Source organism: Theropithecus gelada, chromosome 20 (genome assembly GCF_003255815.1).
Source record: "Theropithecus gelada isolate Dixy chromosome 20, Tgel_1.0, whole genome shotgun sequence".
In the NCBI taxonomy this organism is placed as follows: Eukaryota; Metazoa; Chordata; class Mammalia; order Primates; family Cercopithecidae; genus Theropithecus; species Theropithecus gelada.
In genome coordinates, this window is record NC_037688.1 from 58,230,994 (window position 1) to 58,250,860 (window position 19,867).

Consider the following 19,867-nt stretch of genomic DNA (forward strand, 5'->3'; position numbering starts at 1 on the left):
GGGGAAGCTACAGGTTTCCTGGCCTCAGAGGGTCCTGAGTATAATGATGTGGGACGCGGCGGGAGCTGTTTGGAAATGCTCTTTCACGAAAGCAGAAGGCTTTTTGTTCAGAAACCGGAAGGCTGAGGGGGATTACTAACATACTCAGTAAGAACAATCAAACCTGGAAAAATAATGCAAGGTCTTGATGGCACAAACATGGACTTCTCTACCAATTGCTGTAATTTTATAGTAATATTCAAGTAGCACATTGGAGCTTACAACATAAAGAATTATGCTTTGTCTTATTCAGTCCTGTGGTAACCCGAGAGGTAGAGAAAACTAGACACTCAGGAACTAGAAGCAGTAAGTCTTCCACCCAAAAGTGACATGGGTAGCAACTGTCAGAAACCAAATTCAAACCCAGGATATGTGGTACCATATCCCCAGCACCACACTATCTCTGTGACAGAATAGCAAACAAATGTAATGATACCTACAGTGTGTTTGATGCTGTAAACATATTTAGATGTTAAGAGTAAAAGTTCTGACCAGGCCCGGTGGCTCACGCCTATAATGCCAACACTTTGGGAGGCTGAGGAAGGAGGATCACTTGAGCCCAGGAGTTTGAGACCAGCCTGGGCAACATAGTGAGACCCTGTCTCTACCAAAATACAAAAAATTAGCCAGGCATGATGGCACACCTGGAGTCCCAGCTAGTTGGGGGGCTATGGTGGGAGGGTCACCTGAGACTGGGAGGTCAAGGCTATAGTGAGCCAAGAACATGTCACTGCACTCCAGCCTTGGTAGCAGAGTGAGACCTTATCACACACACACAAAAAAAAAAAAAAAAAAAAAAAAGGTCTGAACTCTCGAAGCATGATAGATCTCCAAATTTGCCTAATCTTAAAAAGTTTTCAAGAGTAATTCTGACTACACAAATTTCAACCTCAGCATTGACACTAGTATCCAATGTCCCTGTAAGAGGGGGCTGCATTCTTTCTAAAGGTTGCTGTGAAGTGGACATAAAATGGTGCATCTAACATGCTCAGCACATCGCCAGGCATAGAGGAAATGCTCAATAAATGTTTGTTGATTAAAGAAACTTAAAAATAGCAAGAATGGTAATGCTGTTTACTACGTGCTAGACACTGTAGTAAGTCGTGTCATGTATTAACTCATTTAAGCTCATTAGATAATTCATCATATTTGCCCCATTTCATAAACATGCTCTCTTCTCTTTTTAAAAGATGCTTTACCTAAGTAGATTTATTTTTTTGTGGAGATTTACTTTTCTACTACAATGAACAACTTTTTGCTTAATGCGAACAAGTCATCAGAATCACCAAACTCAATGATCTTGAAAGTGTCTCTTAGTAACTAGACAATGAGAATTTTCTAAATTTTTCTGATTTTCTTCAAACTAAATGTCTTGTTTCCATGGAAAAGTTATAGGACAAAGCACTAGTGTTACATTACTATTCTAGGATCTTATCGTAAAATACACACTCTACACAAAAAAATAATTCAAAGATTTTAAAGTGTGATAACCACAAAATAAGAAATATAAAAACTGATTGTCTATCTAAAGACAACCTAAAATACCAAAGAAAAATATTTCTAAAGAGTTGTCTGGGGTGCAAAAACACACCTTTAGCCAGTGCACTGTACTGACTCTCGTGTATAATAATGGGATGTTACTCTGTTTTAGGTACCATCTTAAATTTCTAAGACTCAGACCACCACCATGTATATATCCCTGCCAATCACAGGGCTCTAGAGATTCCTAGTCTGATGCTTGGTACCAATTCTGATGCCCTGTGTCCCACACCAAAGCTATCACCAGCTCATCCGCCAGAGTACACAATTCCAGATGGCAGGTGGAAGATGGAACATCGTTCTTCTAGATTGCCTTGCTCTCCTAAAAGTTAAGACCCCCTCATGTAGAACCCTAAGGAGTCTGAATCAGAATAAGCTTAAGAAATAGTTCATTCAAATGTTTTCTGAGAGAGGAGAACACAGAGGCCCAGAAAGGAAAGGCATTTGCTGAAGGCCACACAGCATGTGAGTGGCCCCTGTGGATCCAGAACCCAAGCTTCCTGGCGCCAAAGTTTTACATGACTTTGTGCTGACTTTCTCAAACTGTTCTCCCCTTCATGTGTAATGATCCTTCCTTCAGCTGCATCAAAATCCAAAGATAGGGAAAGGCTACTTCATAGATGTGAAGGGCCCATCGGAGGAGGAGATGGGAGAGTCGTTTGGCCCAAGTCATGCACTTCCAGTTGGCTCCAATTTGAGACCTCTCATGAGTGTTCCAAATGCGGTGATGCACTTAGTTATATGCTAACATGACAGGTAGAAGAAAAGGTGCATTCCAGGGGAGGGACTAGGGTGAGGGAAGTGAAGCACCTAGGATACAAAATTGAAAGAAGCGTGATCCTGAGAGTAAGTGAGAGCCCCCTTCAATGTTATACCCTAGGAGCTTCACTTTCCTCGTTTTGGTTCCAGCCCTGGTGCGTCCTACAGCCTCACACTTGAGTCTTGCAACCGGCCTTTGGTGTGTGACTAATGCATGTATTTTAAAATAAATCTTCTAATCATCATGTAAACAGTGTGACTATATTGCATCGCATTTTTTATTAGGAAAAGCATTAAATGTAAGCAGTGGACAGATGCCACCATTTTATAACCTTGTTTTGCCATGTCATGATTTTTTAATATAACAAAAGCCTCAGAAAATGCAAGTGCCCTGAACTTCTCAAAAATTGAGATGCGTCGAAGCGCCAAAATACTTCTTTTTCCCTCTGGAGTCTGCTTTGGACTTAGATTCCTCAACCCCTTGCTTCCTGTCCTCCATCTTCAGTCCTAAAACAGCACTTTTTGCCACAACCCCGCAACCCCCGAACTCCCAATTTCCACAGCTGCTTCCCCATCATCTTCCAAATCTGACCCCTTTCTCCCTCACCCCTCACCTCCTCCCGGGGATGTTTTCATAGTGGGTTCTGTTTTATGTGCTCCCTCCTCGCACCACAAAGAATTTCTTCTACAGGGTTTGTGGAGCTCCATGTAGGGACGCCTATGGGGCTTCATGCATAATTAATGACAATTCAGCTACACATGTTTTCTATTAGCAATTCAGGCTCTTTTAGGACTTTTTAAAACATACTTTGCAATTTGCCAAAATTCTGAGAGACATTTATATAGGAAAAATTCATAAAAGCACAGAATGTCTGAGGTTTCTGGAAGGAGGCTTTAATGAAGAATTTCTCCCTAGAGGAGCATTTCCTGAAATGCTTTCTGCTCTGTACCACAGGTTTCTCCAGATGAGTAGGAGACTAAATCGCAGGTCTCCTCAAAAACAATGTCAATGGAATGCATTTTTAAAAAAATGGTCCCAGGTTACCATAACAACCAAGGTTCCAACATCATGTTGACTAACTGCAAAGTGATATGATCAGGAAGACCAGAGCAGAGAACAAAAGTATCAGGTTGCTATAGCAACTGGATATACAGAAAATGGAGTTGTTTCAATAGGGAAGTTTTCAATGCAAAAGTACATGTAAAGCATCCTTCTACGGTGAACGATCATCCAGGAAATTTTTACATTACCCAAGAGCTGTTCCATCATTTTGTTTGGATGCCAAAGCTCTAAGACGCTGTATAACATACAGTCTGAAAACTTAGTGGCTGTAAACAATAGCCATTTATTTATCTTATGAGTCTGTGGGCTGGCTGGGAAGTTTTGCTGAACTGTGCCAAGTACAGGTTATATTAGCTGGGCTATGCTCATAGGATTTCAGCTGGGCTTGTTCTGATGTCTGCAGCTGGGAGCTGGCCACTATAAGAAGGCATCAACCGCGATTACTTCACTTTGTTCCATGTAGCCTTTCATCCTCCAGCAGGTTACCCTGGATGTGCTTTTATGGAGGAGCAAGGTTCCAAAACAAAGCCAAATCTCAGAAGATCCCTTGGTGCCTAGGCTCAGAAGAACCCTTGGTACCTGGGCTCAGAACTGGTAAGTGATCACTTCCACCACCTTCTATTTGCTAAAGCAAGGAACACAGCCAGCCCAGATTTGCAAGGTATAGAAACAGACACCATTTCTTGTTGGGATAGGCTGCAACATCCTATTTTAAAGAATGTGGGCTGGGTGCAGTGGCTCATGCCTGTAATTCCAGCACTTTGGGAGGCTGAGGCAGTTCGATCACTTGAGCCCAGGAGTTTGAGACCAGTCTGGGCAACATGGAGAAACTCTGTCTCTACAAATAAATACGAAAATTAGCTGGTCATGGTGGCCTGTGCCTGTAGTCCCAGCTACCCTGGAGGCTGAAGCAGAAGGATCACTGGAACCCAGGAGGTTGAGGCTGCAGTGAGTTGTGACTGAGTCACTGCACTCCAGCCTGGGTGACACAGTAACACCCCGTCTCAAACAAAATACATAAATAAAGAATGTAGATATTGGCAGAAGTGGAGAATTGGGGTCATTTTTGCAAACATTGTATCAAGATGCCAACATTTACATATAAAACACCCTTGAAATCATACACATAAGTTGGAATGCAAAAATGAAACAATTCACCTACATATTAAAAGGCATTTGGCTTCCAGAGAGCAAAAGAGTATCAAAAAAGGCCAAAATACATCTCGTATGCTAGATACAGTTTCCAAGGATGTATTTTCAGGATTTTGTACTTGTTCTTTAATTTCAATCCCTTCCTTTAAAACTGAAAAGTCAAGCGACCACTTGAGCCCCAAAGGGCATATAATTGAGGTCGGAGATGAAATTGCCTGAAATGTTCATTCACCTACTCAATGGAGAGGGGAAGTTTAGGGAGGTGATTAAAAGTGTGGACTTCAAAGTCAGATGGCTTAGGTTCACATTTTCTTTCACACTCTGAGTGGTTATGTAAATTTGGGGAAGTCCCCTGATGTCTATGGTGCTCAGAACCCTCACCTGTAAAATGAGGCTAGAATATTATTCTATTTTATTGATCCTAAGATCTACGTTTAACTTTTTAATATAGCTGACATTTGGTGTACCACATCACTGATGTCATGTCACAGTCAAATATAAAATAGTTTTGTGTCCTACAACTGATGGCATCTTTGGGTCACTGAATGTGGCAATGCCTTCCTCAGGGGACTGGGTTAATCTGTGTGGACTGATTAGAATAATGTCTGTCCCCAGTAAGTACTCAGTAAATATGAATTAGGAGGAGGAGGAAAATACACCTTTGGAATACATGCTGAAGGGTTATAGAGGTAGATATGCAAAGTATGTGCATTCAAGTTGTACAGAGTTTGAATATTTGAAAGTGAAGCACAGTTTAAGTCTATTCCAGGATTACACTAGTCTGTTCTAATGCTGCTAATGAAGACATAGCCAAGACTGGGTAATTCATAAAGGAAAGAGCTTCAATTGTGACTCACAGTTCCACACAGTTTGGAAGGCCTCACAATCAGGGTGGAAGGCAAAGAAGGAGCAAAGTCACGTCTTACATGGTGGCAGGCAGGCAAGCGAGACCATGTGTAGGGGAACTGCCCTTTAAAAAACCATCAGATTTTGTGCCCTTTATAAAACCATCAGATTCACTACCATGAGAACAGCATGGGAAAGACCCACCCTCATGATTCAATTACCTCCCACCAGGTCCTTCCCATGACACCTGGGAATAATGGGAGCTACAATTCCAGATTTGGGTAGGGACACAGCCAAACCATATCAGGGATGTTTTCTTTTCTGGAGATGTGAATAAAGCTGAACTTCCCTAATTATTGGTTAGTGCCAGCAGCAATTTTTCTTGACTTTTTATTTAACATCAACCCTGGGAGGACAATTTCATTTTCCCAAGTTAAGAAAGAGAAAACAGAATCAGTGAGGTGGCACAGGGGTGGCTGGGAAGGAGGGGAGGGAATACCATACTTAGGGTCACAAACTCAATTAGTGGCAGAGAAAAGTTACGCCCAAATATCTTTGGCTCCAAATTGTTTTCAGTCATCTCCCTTGGGACACGACCTAGCAGAGAAGGGGACCAATGGATGACACTATTATTTTAGTGCTCAGAATGATGCATTCAAAATGAGGAGGGGCAGCAAATCAATGCTGATTCAGAACTTCTCTCTAGGAGGTGGTTGGAAGCAGCTATTTTGTTGGACTCAGGGCTGGAGACTTTGAAAATAATATTTGCACAGGAAGCATGTTTAGATATTTTATTTTTATTTCAATTGCATTTTGTTTGGAGGGTACGTGGAAATGTTGTTAAGTAGAGATGATGAGGGACAAACTACCCCTCTGGGCAACCAGTGCAGCCTAAAAAATGGTGCTTAATCCCCTCTACCTCTCAAATTCCCATGCACTTACAAGAACCTTCCCACCTGATCTAGCTCCTGGGAGTCCTCATATGACTCTATCTGTATCTGCAGTCCTGTTCCACGGCACAGACCCTGCCAATGATTATTTACTACATAAAATTTGCTGATGCCTACACAACCCCACAGGAATTCATTCCATATATAGAACTGATGTCCACAGAACAGATGTCCCTGAGCATTGCATACTGCAAAGGGATCTCCTTCCTTTGGTCATAGAAAGAATGTAGAGTGAGGCTCTCATTCTAAAGTGAGATGCAGGAAATCGTGTGGAATTCTGCGGTGCCAATTAGGCGGGAGAAATTCAGCACTTTATTCTACCTGCTCTTCTGCAAGTGCACACTGCCTTTCTGTAATTAACCTTTCGAGTGTCTCAACACTGCAGCTGCTGTTGGTGAGTCTCATTTACGTAAGCGACAGGTTTGTGTTGGAAGTCACCCAGGTTTCTTGCAGATGCTCAGAGAACGAGTAGATGGAAAGAGGAAGAAAAGAAAGAGAGGGAGAGAAGGAAAGAAGAAGGAAGGGACTGACCAGGGAACAGATTAAAACTTTTCGCCTTTGTTCATTTCTTATGTAGAATGTTTCATTTCCTCAAATAACAGATAGTACAAAATGATGCAGTGATAATAGTCTTGCTCTCAAGAACATCATTAAAATGTTCCATCTCTCTTGCAAGAGAATACTGTTCCTCCCACCTCTTTACAAATTCCTTCTTAAAAATTTTGGGCCAAGAAAAATAAGTTTTATATGATAGACATGTAGGACTTCCTTTATCTAATAATTAGCTCACACCCCTTGTATTGTTTGTAAAAACTCTTAACCATCTCTGCTTTTACCCCACATACAGGTGTTCACGTCCTAAGCAAATCACTTACAAAGCAAGTCTCCTATTGAGTTGTCTTACTCGTGCCTTGCATTTTAGGGTTCATAGTGAAGACCACTCTTCTCTATGAGATTGTAAAGATATGGCATATCATACAATGGGCAGCTGCATGGATCTCATGTCCACCTCTTTTGAGTAACATAATGTCATAAAAATGGACAGACATGTGTCTTATTAATGTATATGTGATGTGCAATTATTTTGTCGTCCTGTTTTGCTCTTTTCTATCACAACTAAGAAGCCAGTGCAAGGTTTTGGCACTTGATCTCTAATTTTCCTCTATCTGAACTTCTCCATCTAGCTTGTCAGTAGTCTAAGGTGTGATTCATTTCTTACTTATATTCAATCTCCTGTGACTAGGCTGGTGTACAGAGCTTAGAAACTAAGAATTCTCAATAAATGTTGAAATTCATGTGAATCATTTTGCCTCCTCTCCCTCTTTATCTCTTACTTTGTGGTTTACTCTATGCTGACTGTCCAACCTTACTGGACCACATTTTATTTTTATCTTTTTTTTAATTTTTATTTTGAGTTCAGGGGTACAAGTGCAGGTTTGTTACAAAGGTAAATATGTGTCATGCAGATCTGTTGTACAGATTATTTCATCACCCATTTATTAAGCCCAGTACCCATTACTTATTTTTCCTTATCCTCTCCCTCCTCCCACCCTCCAGACTCTGAAAGGCCTCAGTGTATGTCATTCCCCTGTATGTGTCCATATGTTTTCATCATTTAGCTCCCACTTATGAGTGAGAACATGTGGTATTTGGTTTTCTGTCCTGTGTTAGTTTGCTAGTGATAATGGCCTGTAGCTCCATCCAAGTCCTAGCAAAGGACATGACCTCATTCTTTTATATGGCTGCATAGTATTCTATGGTGTATATGTACCACATTTTCTTTATGCAGTCTATCATTGATGGGCATTCAGGTTGATTCCATGTCTTTGCTATTGCAAATAGTGCTGCAATGAATATATGCATGCATGTGTCTTTATAATAGTATGTTTTATGTTTCTTTGGATATATATACAGTAATGGGATTGTTGGGTCAAATGGTATTTCTGCCTTTAGGTCTTTGAAGAATCATACGAATAAAAGCTCAACATCATTGATCATTACGAAATGTAAATCAAAGCCACAACGAGATACCATCTGGAATGTATTTTAATTCAACCTCAGATTCACTTTACTGGTGATCATGGTATGAATAGCCACATAATTAAGACTACAATGCTGCTGGGCATGGTAGCTCACGCCTGTAATCCCAACTCTTTGGGAGGCTGCAGCAGGTGAATCACCTGAGGTTGGGAGTTCGAGACCAACCTGACGAATATAGGAAATCTCGTCTCCAATAAAAATACAAAATCAGCCTGGTGTGGTGGCGCATGCCTGTGATCCCAGCTACAGGAGAGGCTGAATCACTTGAACCCGGGAGGCGGAGGTTGCAGTGAGCCAAGATCACGCCATTGCACTTCAGCCTGGGCAACCAGAGCGAAACTCCATCTAAAAAAAAAAAAAAAAGACTACAATTCTAGCTCCTGCCTCTGCTTCTAAGCCTTCCCAGTCCTGGCCTCCACTATAAATGCTATCTGAACTACTCTGGCTGACTTCAAGTTTCCCCTTAATCTGGTCCTATGTACCCTGTGTTTTTCCTACCAGTCCCTAAATCTTCCGTGACATCTACATGCTTCACTCTGGCTCCTGCACGATGCTCAGTCCTCCCTCTGGGACTTTGCTGGTGGTCTACCCCACACCTAGCAAGCCTCCGTTCTGCCCTCTATACCCTAAGCACCTTGCTAAACATTAAGACAGCATTGGAAACTTTTTTTTTTTGGATAGGGATTAAAGGTAACTAACATTTAAAAACCAAGTTTAGTTTAAAAGATTTCCATCATCTCTTGCAAGGGTGGAAGATTTGGCTACATTGGGCATTCCCTCCTATATGACATCTATTGGAGAGAGATGAACAATGGCTGCTTTCTTAAAGAAGGTCTGTGCTGTCTGGCTCACCATAGTCCCTACCACGCAGACAGCACATAGGTGGACAATGGCCCCATTTACTCGTTTATGTTACCTACCTAGCTTCTTATATATTTTAGTCGTGAACCTAATCGACTCCCTAAGATCTAATTTAAGGCCATTTCCTCGAGAAAGTGGATCCTGACAGTGTTTTAGTTATCTCCCTGAGGGAGTAGAGGATGTTAATTATCAACATGAATGTCCTAATTTACTGGAGTTTACTAGTTACCCACGGCTTTATGGCATCTGGAGGTTCATGACTGGCATCCAAACAACACTCTGTGTCCCCAGCCCATGCAATCAGCTAGGATGTTCCACACAAGAGAAAGGTTGTATCAGATGCCCTTTAACATGCTTGCCAACTTAGCTTAATATGGTTCTGTGAGCATCTCCCCTACCCATTTTCTTTCTTTATTTTTTTAAGAGACAGGGTCTTCCTCTGTCACCCAGGCTAGAGTGCAGTGGTGCAAACATAGCTCACTGCAGCCTCAAACTCCTGGGCTCAAGCACTCCTCCCACCAAACCTCCCAAGTAGCTAGGACTATAGGTGTGCACCACCACACCTAGCTAATTTTTAATGTTTTTGTTTTGTTTTGTTTTTTCAGTAGAGACAAGGTCTCACTATGTTGCCCACGCTGGCCTCAAGCTTCTGGCTTCAAGTGATTCTCTCACCTCAGCCTCCCAAAGTGCTGGGATTACAGGTGTAAACTACCGTGCCCAGACTCATTTTCTCCTTATCACACATCCATGACAAGGCTGAGCATGGTCTCATTAGCTGAAAACAGATAGGACAGACAGGGAACAGACAGAGGATATAATTCAACCAATGGAAGGGGTTGGGGAAGATGCTGGAGATGATAGAAATGCTTAGATCCAGCTCTGGGTTACAAGAGAAAGTCAGACTTTCCCAGGAACTCTGGGAAGTATGGAGAGATTCATGCGATGAGCCCAGCACAGGACACCAGAGTGTCCTGGCATCAGCAGCATGAGAGCAAAGTATGAGCCTCAACAGCAGGAATCATGGCAGGGCAAGCATTTAGAAAGTTCATTCTGCTCTTTGACCAAGTATTGGTTAAAAGGAAAGCAGCTGAAACTGTAACCAAAGGAGGCATATGCTTCCAGAAATATCTCATGAAAAAATATTGCAAGCAACAGAAGTAGCTGTTGGATCGGGCTCTAAAGTGAAGGTTGAAGAGATTCAAACAGTTAGCATGAAAGTTGGTGATAAAGTTCTTCTCCAACTTTGGTGCCAGAATATGCAGTGAAAGTTGGAGACAAAGTTCTTCTCCCAGAAGATGCAGGCACCAAAGTAGTGTTAGGTGACAGGAATTATTTCTTATTTAGAGATGGTGACATTCTTGGGAAGTATGTAGACTAAAATAGATCACTATTGAAATCAACATGAGCTCGTGCATTCCATTGACGCTCTGAAATCTTTCATCATGTAAATAATTTTCATGCCTCCCTTTTATAATAAATGAATTATATCTAAACAAAAAACAAACAAAAAAAAATTAAAAAAAAACTATACCAATAGTCCATGATGCATGGCAATGAAGATGATTCCAAAACAGAGGAAGGTGGGCAAGGATGCAGGCACTGGGCCAAGGTTCAGGTACAACTGTTTCATCCCTGGGATAAAAAATGGATGAGTAAGGCAAAGTAGGTCCTCATTTGATTGACAGCACCCAATATGTTATCATGGCAGAAATCTAGGTGAGAGGAACAGGCAAGACTCCCACTGATTAAAGTTTAATGTGCCCCAATCATGTTGCCAAGCACTGTTGACAAAGTTGTGACTACCCCGTTTTATAGATGAGAAGACTAAGGCCCAGAGGACATTAAACAGCACCTCAGAACTGGATCCAAGAGTTGAACCAGCTCTGTGTCTGATTCCAAAGTGTCTTTCTCTAAATGCTTTGAGTTGGAAGAAATTCGGTTTGAATTTGGACTTAGGGAATGCAGCCCTGAGATAGAAATTTAATGGCTGAATAATGCACATGTGCTGTTTTACCCACTCAAAGCTCATTCATCTTTTTCTCCATTTTTAGCCCACATACTTCAGGTAGAACTCCATCAGCAACTCCAGATGGTGGAACACATGATGTAGCCTAGCTAGAATATTTCACTGCCCTGGCCACAGAATAATTCATTTCATGATGAGCACATGACCTAAATCAGTCCAACTAGGGTGAATCTTGACCTTTATAGAAGCCACTAGGAGAAAACAAAAACAAAAATGAAAAAAGCAAGCTTCTTTTCCCTTTTCCCTATGGAACTTGAATAGGAGAATTTGAAGATACAGTTGCTGGTTCCATCTTGCCATCATGAGATTCTATCTGGTCGGAGAATGAAGTCAACACAGATATCTGAGCCCTGAGATTAATAAAGAAAAAGAAACTGATAAACAAAGCCTGATGATGTCATGTGAGCCCCTGAGTCAAGCTACACTTAGAGATGGAATAAATTATCCTTTTCATATTCCTGAGTTAAGAAACTCCCAGCCACTTAGACTAGTTTGGTTAGGTTTTGCGTCACTTCCAATAAAAGTCCTACATTAATTCTGGACAAACAGTAAAGTCAAAAGCAGGCCAAGTTCCACAATTTCTGGCCAGGATTCTTAAATCTACCCTCCTCCTGATCATAACTGTTCCTGGTGCTTATGTGTAGCCAAGATGGTGGTGGGGGTCAAGAAGAGTTTGAAGAAAGAAGAGATGTGGAGACTTGGAACTTGGTAATCCTGGCTATTCTCTGCCATGACTAACACTGCACTGTAAGCCAGGACCACGCCATTCAGCAATAAGTATATGCTGCATAATGAGCAATCTCCTGTTAAAGGAAGACAACGTATTTTCCACAGTCATGCTCAACTAATTTATTAGTGCTTTTTAAGATGGCAAAGAGGCATCTGGCTAAAGCAGTCTATGGAAATGATTTAATTAGATTGAGAAAAAAAATAAGAAAGATAAGAAGAACTTTGACAAGTTTCTACATCAAACGCTGTTCAAAACACTGCATCACCATAGGGTTGGGATGTGTGTGCATTTTGCCATGAATTTGCTCAGAAACCGGTAATAGAGAAGAAATAAACAAGCCCTTTAGAAGATGGGAACTTGTAATAAGTGAGATTCTTCAAAGATCAAAGACAGCATTTGTCTTACTAAACATCTTTATAAAATACTGAGGATTTACTGTAAAGTAAAAAACCTCAATATGTGGATAGCAGTGAATTCTTCCAGTTAGTGAGAAGCCAGAGGAATTGGAATCCCCAGCCAATCAGTAATTAATGACCGAGGAGTTCATTACAAAATCCCAGCCAATCAATCGCAGGGTGGTACTTGAAATGTTGTGGGCATTTCTAGACCAAAGAAAACTAGAAATTGCTGCTTTATGCCTCAGTATGGTGTCTGGGAGAACACCGAACACACATGAGGTGCTCAATCATTATAAAAGTTTTTACACCAGATTTCAGATGACCTTGGCTATCTCCCACCTGAATGGGTGATTGCAGAACTATGCAGAGAAACAGTCCCAGTCCCTGTCACAGCTAAGTGTCAGTGCAAAGATTTATGAGCAATGTCTGCTATGGAAAAACAAGCAGAGGGCAATGAAAAGATGACGAGTATCTGAAGACTGTAAAATGTTGAGCTGTTGGATAGCAGGAAGCAAGGAAGTCGGACAGCAGTGTACTTCAGCAACTCAGTGGCCACCAGCAAGTCCCTGGAGCAAGGGAGTAAGACGAGCTGGTGCAGAGTTGAAGTTAATCTGGTGGCAAAGCTTTCAATGAATGTATCCTTGCTGTTCATCCTACTTTACCAGCTGTGGACATCCCAAAGACTCCAGTAAAAGGACAACATAGGTCAAGTTCAAACGACTGCACCTGCTTCCTGGGGCTCCTGAGTCCTCTTATGTCTTAGGAAGCTTGAGCAGTCATCTAATCTTTCTTCGGGGCAGGGCTGGGTTTCTCTGATTTGACCATAAGGAAACTTCTAATGCACAGACTCAGGGTTCTGACAATAATCAAAACAATCACAAGTAAAAATAATAGTCATAGGCCCGGCGCGGTGGCTCATGCCTGTAATCCCAGCACTTTGGGAGGCCAAGGTGGGCGGATCAGGAGGTCAGGAGTTTCAGACCAGCCTGGCCAACATAGTGAAACCCTGTCTCTACTAAAAATACAAAAACATTAGCTGGGCGTGGTAGCAGGCACCTGTAACCCCAGCTACTCGGGAGGCTGAGGTAAGAGAATTGCTTGAACCCAGGAGGCGGAGGTTGCAGCGAGCCAAGATTGTGCCACTGCATGCCAGCCTGGGCGACAGTGCAAGACTCCGTCTCAAAAAAATAAAAATAAAATAATAATGGTAATAATAATACTAGAGCATTTGAAAGACATTAAAATGTGTTCACCTTCCTGGAGTAACTCATTTAATCCTGTCAAAGTCCCAGTGAGGTATCATGATCATGATCTTCACAGATCAGGCTAAAAGGGTTTCTGTGTTCTGCCTACTTCACACGGTCAGAGGAGGATGGAGATGGAAACCTGGCAACTATTAGTCACGCTGTTCAATCAATGAATTAATGAATGACGTGGTTAATTTGGGTTTTCTCACCCAAGTTTTCGTACCATGCCTATTTTTCCAGTATAGGTAGCTAAGGGACCCTCTCCTCTCTACTTTATTTCATTCTTAGGCATAAAAGATAATGTTTTGTGAAAATGGTTTTGCCTTTTCTGGCTTGGTGATTTTCTGTAAGCAAATCAGACATCACACTCTGTGATCAATATTCAAGAAAAAGAGAGAGGAGAGGAGGGAAGAAGAGAGAGAAGGGGGACAATGGTAGGGAAAGAAAGGAGGAAGGAAAAAACAGCCCAAATACAGCCCCACCTCATTTGCCATCCTGAACCCCTGCACCTGCCACTCTGACATGGCCTCTCCCTCGCCTCCACTCTGCCATGGCCTTTTCCCAGGTCCCAGGTTCTGCCTATGTCTTATTCTTTGAACCTGAGGCTTAGGATCGCTTCTTTGGGTTTCTCTGCCTGATCACAACTTGAACTCATCTTTTGAATCACATTCTTTCCACCTCCCTTGGCAAGGTATGACCCTCAGGCCTCCCACCTCAGTCCAAGGCTTCAAAGCCAGAACCCACCTTCCTCCCAGCTCCCAGGTTGGAACTGGGACAATGAATGGGGCCAGGAAAATCATCGTCCCTTGAGAGTCACTTATTTGAACTGATCGTTAGGACACCACGAGCCAATTCAGCAGTTCCGCTTCTAGGACCTCACCCATTCCCTTTCCCTCTCTAGGCCTGTTTCCCTATCTGCACCAGAAGGAGATTGAGTCAGGTGTTCTGACGGTGCCTCCAAAGCCAAGATTCCAGAATATCTGCTTCCCTGTGGAACAAAGTAGAGGCAAAGGATACAACAGAATCAATTTCTAGCCGAGTAGATTCGCCTCTGCCCTGGGGAGCGAGAGGGTGCAGCGGAAATTCAGCAATTCTTTAGCACTGGCCCAAGACATGATGGACAAGAATCCTGTAATCATGAGGCAGGAGAGAGCACAATCCATTAAGACCTTTTAGCCACAGCCTCCACAGAGCCGTTCACCTCCTGCTGTGCCTGTGAGCCATGTCACCCCCAGCGTTCTCAGCCAAGGAGCTCTCTCCTGCTGGCCTCTTTAGCTCACTCGGGTTGCTGCCCTGCCCTAAAGCCCACATTTAAGTCAACCAAAAAGACTGCAGGAAGAAATGCAATCTAAAAATATTAACATCCCTTTGGGACCTGATTTCTTTTTCTTCTTTTGACAAATGGAAAATCCCCAGGGGGTGTTCTGAGCTGATGCCCAGATACTGCGCAAATAACAGGCCATGGTGCAGCCCCTGGCTCAGCCCCTTTCTCCAACAGATGAGGAAATTAAATTTCAGAAAGGTTTGGTCACTTGCTAGGAATCACACAGCCACAATTACCTAGCTCAGAGAACATGTACAATGCAAAGCTCTAATGGGGCTGTTTTCCTTGCAACAACTTGTGTTGCCTCCCGGTTGGCACCATTCAATCTGACTACTCCATCAGGACCTGATTAAATCTCAGAGCAGACTTCTCAGACTGCCATCAAACTCGATTTTAATTCTCTCTCACGTTTTCTGAGTAGGACTGTGGCCTTCTACCCTGGCCCCAGTGAGATGTTTTCTGAAACTCCTGTAATACACTTCACAGTAAGATGGAGGCTTTACCTAGCCCAGACCTGTATCTCTCTTCTTCACACAGACAGATGCAGGTTTAGCTCTACCTGCATGACCACCACAAAGGCAAGGAAAAGGAATGCTTGGCAAGAAATGCACTAGCTCACTTCTTTATTTATCCTTTGAGACAGAGCCTCACGTTGTCGCCAGGCTGCAGTGCAGTGGAGCTATCTCGAATCACTGCAACCTCCACCTCCCAGGTTCAAGCAATTCTCCTGCCTCAGCCTCCTGAGTAGCTAGGACTACACATGCATGCCACCACACTCAGCTAATTTTTATATTTTTAGTAGAGACGGAGTTTCGCCATGTTGGCCAGGATGGTCTTGATCTCTTGACCTCATGATCTGCCCACCTCGGCCTCCCAAAGTGCTGAGATTACAGGCATGAGCCACCGCACCCAACCTGCACCAGCTTTTAGAGTGATACATGTCACTTCTTCCTACATGTATTTGGTCAAAACAAGTCATATGGCCACACCTGAGTTTCAGCATGTGGGGATGATCCTACCATGTGCCCTGGGCAAGAGAACCAAGTACCTGTGAAAGACCCTACCTTTGGCCACAGAAAGGTGTTTGCTCTCCTCTTTAGCAGAGAGTCTTGGATAAGCTTAGATAAGTTACCCAACCTCCCTGAGCCTTAGTTTTCCCACCTATCAAGTGCGGGTTGAGTACCCCTTATCCAAAATGCTTGTGACCGGAAGTGTTTCTGATTTTGGACATTTTCAAATTTTGGAATATTTCCTTCATGTACTTACTGGCTGAGCATCCTAAATCCGAAAATCCAAAATCCAAAAATGCTCCAATGAGCACTTCCTTTGAGCATCACGTTGACACTCAGGAGTTCCAGATTTGGGGGCATTTGGGATTTTGAATTTGGGGATTTGGAATGCTCAACCTGGACCAATTTTACAAGGTCACAGTGAAGATTAAATATGAAAATATAATGTGAACTACTCCACAAAGTATACCTATCCAATTATAAATATGTATACATTTTATTATAATAATAATGATACAGATGTTGAACTTGTCATTGCTAGGATATTTACATAACAGAGAATGCTCAGCTGAGGATAGGTTGATCTGCATTGTCATGAAAAATTTTTAAACACAACAGATAAATAAACACCTATTTGTCATGGTTCATTATTGTGGGAAACACAATGATGTCCTTCATGATTTTTTAGGAGGTTGGGAGCAGGGCAGTGGCAGGGAGAAACTCTGTCTACTGTGTAAGAGGCCGCTAATAGCACCCACCAGTGTGCACACATTAGGTAAAGATCAGTCAGAAACATCCACCTCACACTACGGGAAAGAGCACTGTTTAAACACACAGGTTTGCTGCCTTACAATGGCTCTCAGAGCACTTCTGTGCCCTCCGCTCCTGACTATGGATTGGTGGAACCCACAGCCACAATCCCAATCCTCAGCTCAGAGACTCTCTTGAAACTTTGGACTCTGACGGGGTAATTACCACCAAAATAATGACCTGGTGCTGACGCACTCCAGTTGTCTGGACGGGGGGAGAGGACAAAAACAACTAAGATGGCGCATTTCCGGGTTCTTCATCACCAACTTACCCGCGCGCGGGAAAACGCAGCCCACGCCCAACTGCGCAGGCGCAACATGGCGTCCAATCAAGGAAACCAAAACTTAGCTGGCCGCACCTACAAGACGCCCCAACACGCCCGTGTCCCGCCTATTGCCCTCCCACTCCCAAGCCTTAAACAAAAAAGCCGATCCCGGCAGGCGCGCGGCGCGAACTTCCTCGGCCCCTCCTCATATGCGAACCTAGAAACCTGGCCCAAAAACGCCGGAGCAACTTCCTCGGCCTCCACCGTCGGAAACCGGTAAACTTCGCCCTTTCTTCCTTCACATTGGCTAGCTAATAAAGTTTCTTTTTTACCTCGCCTACTTGCCTTTTCTCTGGCGCCTGCTCTGGTGGTCGCATAAAACAAATCACCAGTACCCAGTTCTTATCTTCCCATTTCATTCTGCTGAAGACAGCCATTCTTCTTGCGCCAATGGTTTTCTGACCAATAGTTCTCAAAAACTTCCAACCTGGTCTACTGGCCACTGGTTCTGACAGCGAACCACTTACTTCCCCGGCCCCTTGATAGAAATTGAGAAGGATTCATGGGAAACAGATGTTTAGCTCTTGCCTTGTTAGGTAAACTGAGTCAATTGGAAGGGGAAGTTCATTTGAATGGAGGAGAGTTGGCTTCCTTGTGAAAAACAAGGAATCTTAATGCATTATTTTTCTTCTACTCTCTCTCTCTCTTTCTCGTGGAAGTGAGGATACATTATGACACAAATCCAGCCGGTCAGGTATGGTGTTGTGTTTATACCCTGAGGAGATACCCTTCACAAATATTTGCTTCTTTTGCCCAGGGCACCTGGTAGGATTGTCTCCATTTACTAAATCTCAGGCACGGCCATATGACCTGCTTTGACAAATGACATGTAGGAGGAAGTGATGTTTGTCACTCTAAGAGCAGGTGCATTTCCTGCCAAGCTTTCCTTTTCCTTGTCTTTGTGGTGGTAGAAGTCTGTGTTATTAAGGGAGCCTCCCCCGGCATAGATCCCTGAATGCCTCTGTGGAGTAGTGCACTTCTGCTGTCACATGATAGATATGTTTTATGAGTGAGAGATTATTTAAAATTATGGAGATTTTGTGGCGTTTGTTACTGCAACTGCCACAAAATGGTATTGTTACACTTGCAGAAGACATCCATAGTAAATAGTGATACAAGTAATGAATAAATAAGAAAATAAATACTAGACTCTGTTGTATTATATATATACACATATATACACATATGTGTGTATATATATGTAAATCGCATATACATGTTAGAGTCTGTTTTGAAGTTTCCAGGCAAGTTAATTGGGTCCAGAGTGGTGAATATTTGACCAGTGTCGTGCACAGGGACATACATGAAAGTCCCAAACCAAAAATCAGGATCTCCTTGTCCCCAGATGATCAGAACCACACTTCCTGAAGCCTTAAATTGGGTCTTCCTGAGAAAGAACAATCCCCTTCATTCTGAACTTCATTCTGAAATTCTCCATCAGGATGTTATAAACATCATCATAGGATCTGCTTTTTTTCCTGAGACCTTATTGTTTAAATTTTCTGGATGTCGCTGTTTATTTTTCTCTGTGTGATGTTTTTAGGACATTGGAGGTGCATGCTAAATAATCATTGCAGCAAGTATTAACATTAATTAGTTTTTCCAAGTGCTGTGATAAGCATTCAAAATGACTTATCTCACTTACTTCTTGTAAATTTGGAGACCCTAGACTTCCACCTGCTCTCACAGATCATTATAGAAAGACCACATAGTCATCGTGGATTGTTGAGGGGAGCGTCTTATGTATCAGGATTTACATGCAGATGGCAGAGCTGAAAGGGTCTCCGGAGAATATCTTTTACAGCTGGGAACTCTGAAGTTTAGACAGAGGAGGGGGCTTGCCTAAGGTAACACAGCAACCTAGAGACCCAGGACTGACACTAGGTGTCCTGTCCTGCGGTTCACTTCACTTTTTCCAATAAACTTCATGGAATTGTCTGAAGACAGCTAGCAACATATGTTACATAAGATGAACAGTGTTAAAGAAGCTAGACAAAGCAGACATTTAGTAAATCAGAAGTCCTCACCTTAAACCAGGAATAATCTGCAGAGATGAAGGTCCCCACATGAGAGCAAAGAAGCACAGAGAGCAAAAAAGACACAAATTTATCCCAGCTCAGAGTCAAAGGAGCATGAGACCTGGTGAGGACAGTTGGGGGCAAAGCCCTTGGCTCCCTTAAGTTCTCTGATACGAGGCAGATTCCTAGGAGAAAAGACAACACCTGCATTTAACATGTATACATGGGAGTCAGGCGTGGTATCTCATGCCTGTAATCCCAGCACGTTGGGAGGCTGAGGCAGGCGGATCACTTGAGGTCAAGAGTTCAAGACCTGGCCAACATGGTGAAACCCCGCCTCTACTAAAAATACAAAAGTTAGCCAGGTGGGGTGGTGGGGAGCTCTTGTAATCCCAGCTACTCAGGAGGCTGAGGCAGGAGAATCACTTGAACCCAGGAGGCAGAGGTTGCAGTGAGCCGAAATTGTGGCACTGCACTCCAGCCTGGGTGACAGAATGAGACTCTGTTGCAAAGGAAAATAATAATAATTAAAAAGTAATAAGAATAACTTTTTTACGTTGGAGTATTCAGAATGAAAACTCAAAGATACAGAAGAAGTTGTCCATTTTCATGCTTAGATTCAACAAAGGGTAGACAACCGAGTGGAAATAGGATTGGACATAAAGGGTCCAATGGAATGCCAATAGACTGAGTGGGGACAGGCAGCAAGGCCTCTCTGTCTAGATTTTTC

The 19,867-nt window shown here is 42.8% G+C and overlaps 1 protein-coding gene and 1 pseudogene across 1 annotated transcript in view; one reads left to right on the plus strand and one right to left on the minus strand.

The window, feature by feature from the left end:
* Positions 1-19,867, minus strand: part of HS3ST4 (heparan sulfate-glucosamine 3-sulfotransferase 4) — a 438,327-nt gene that overhangs the window by 58,620 nt on the left and 359,840 nt on the right. The window lies entirely within an intron of this gene.
* LOC112614303 lies at positions 10,270-10,627 on the plus strand (annotated as a pseudogene).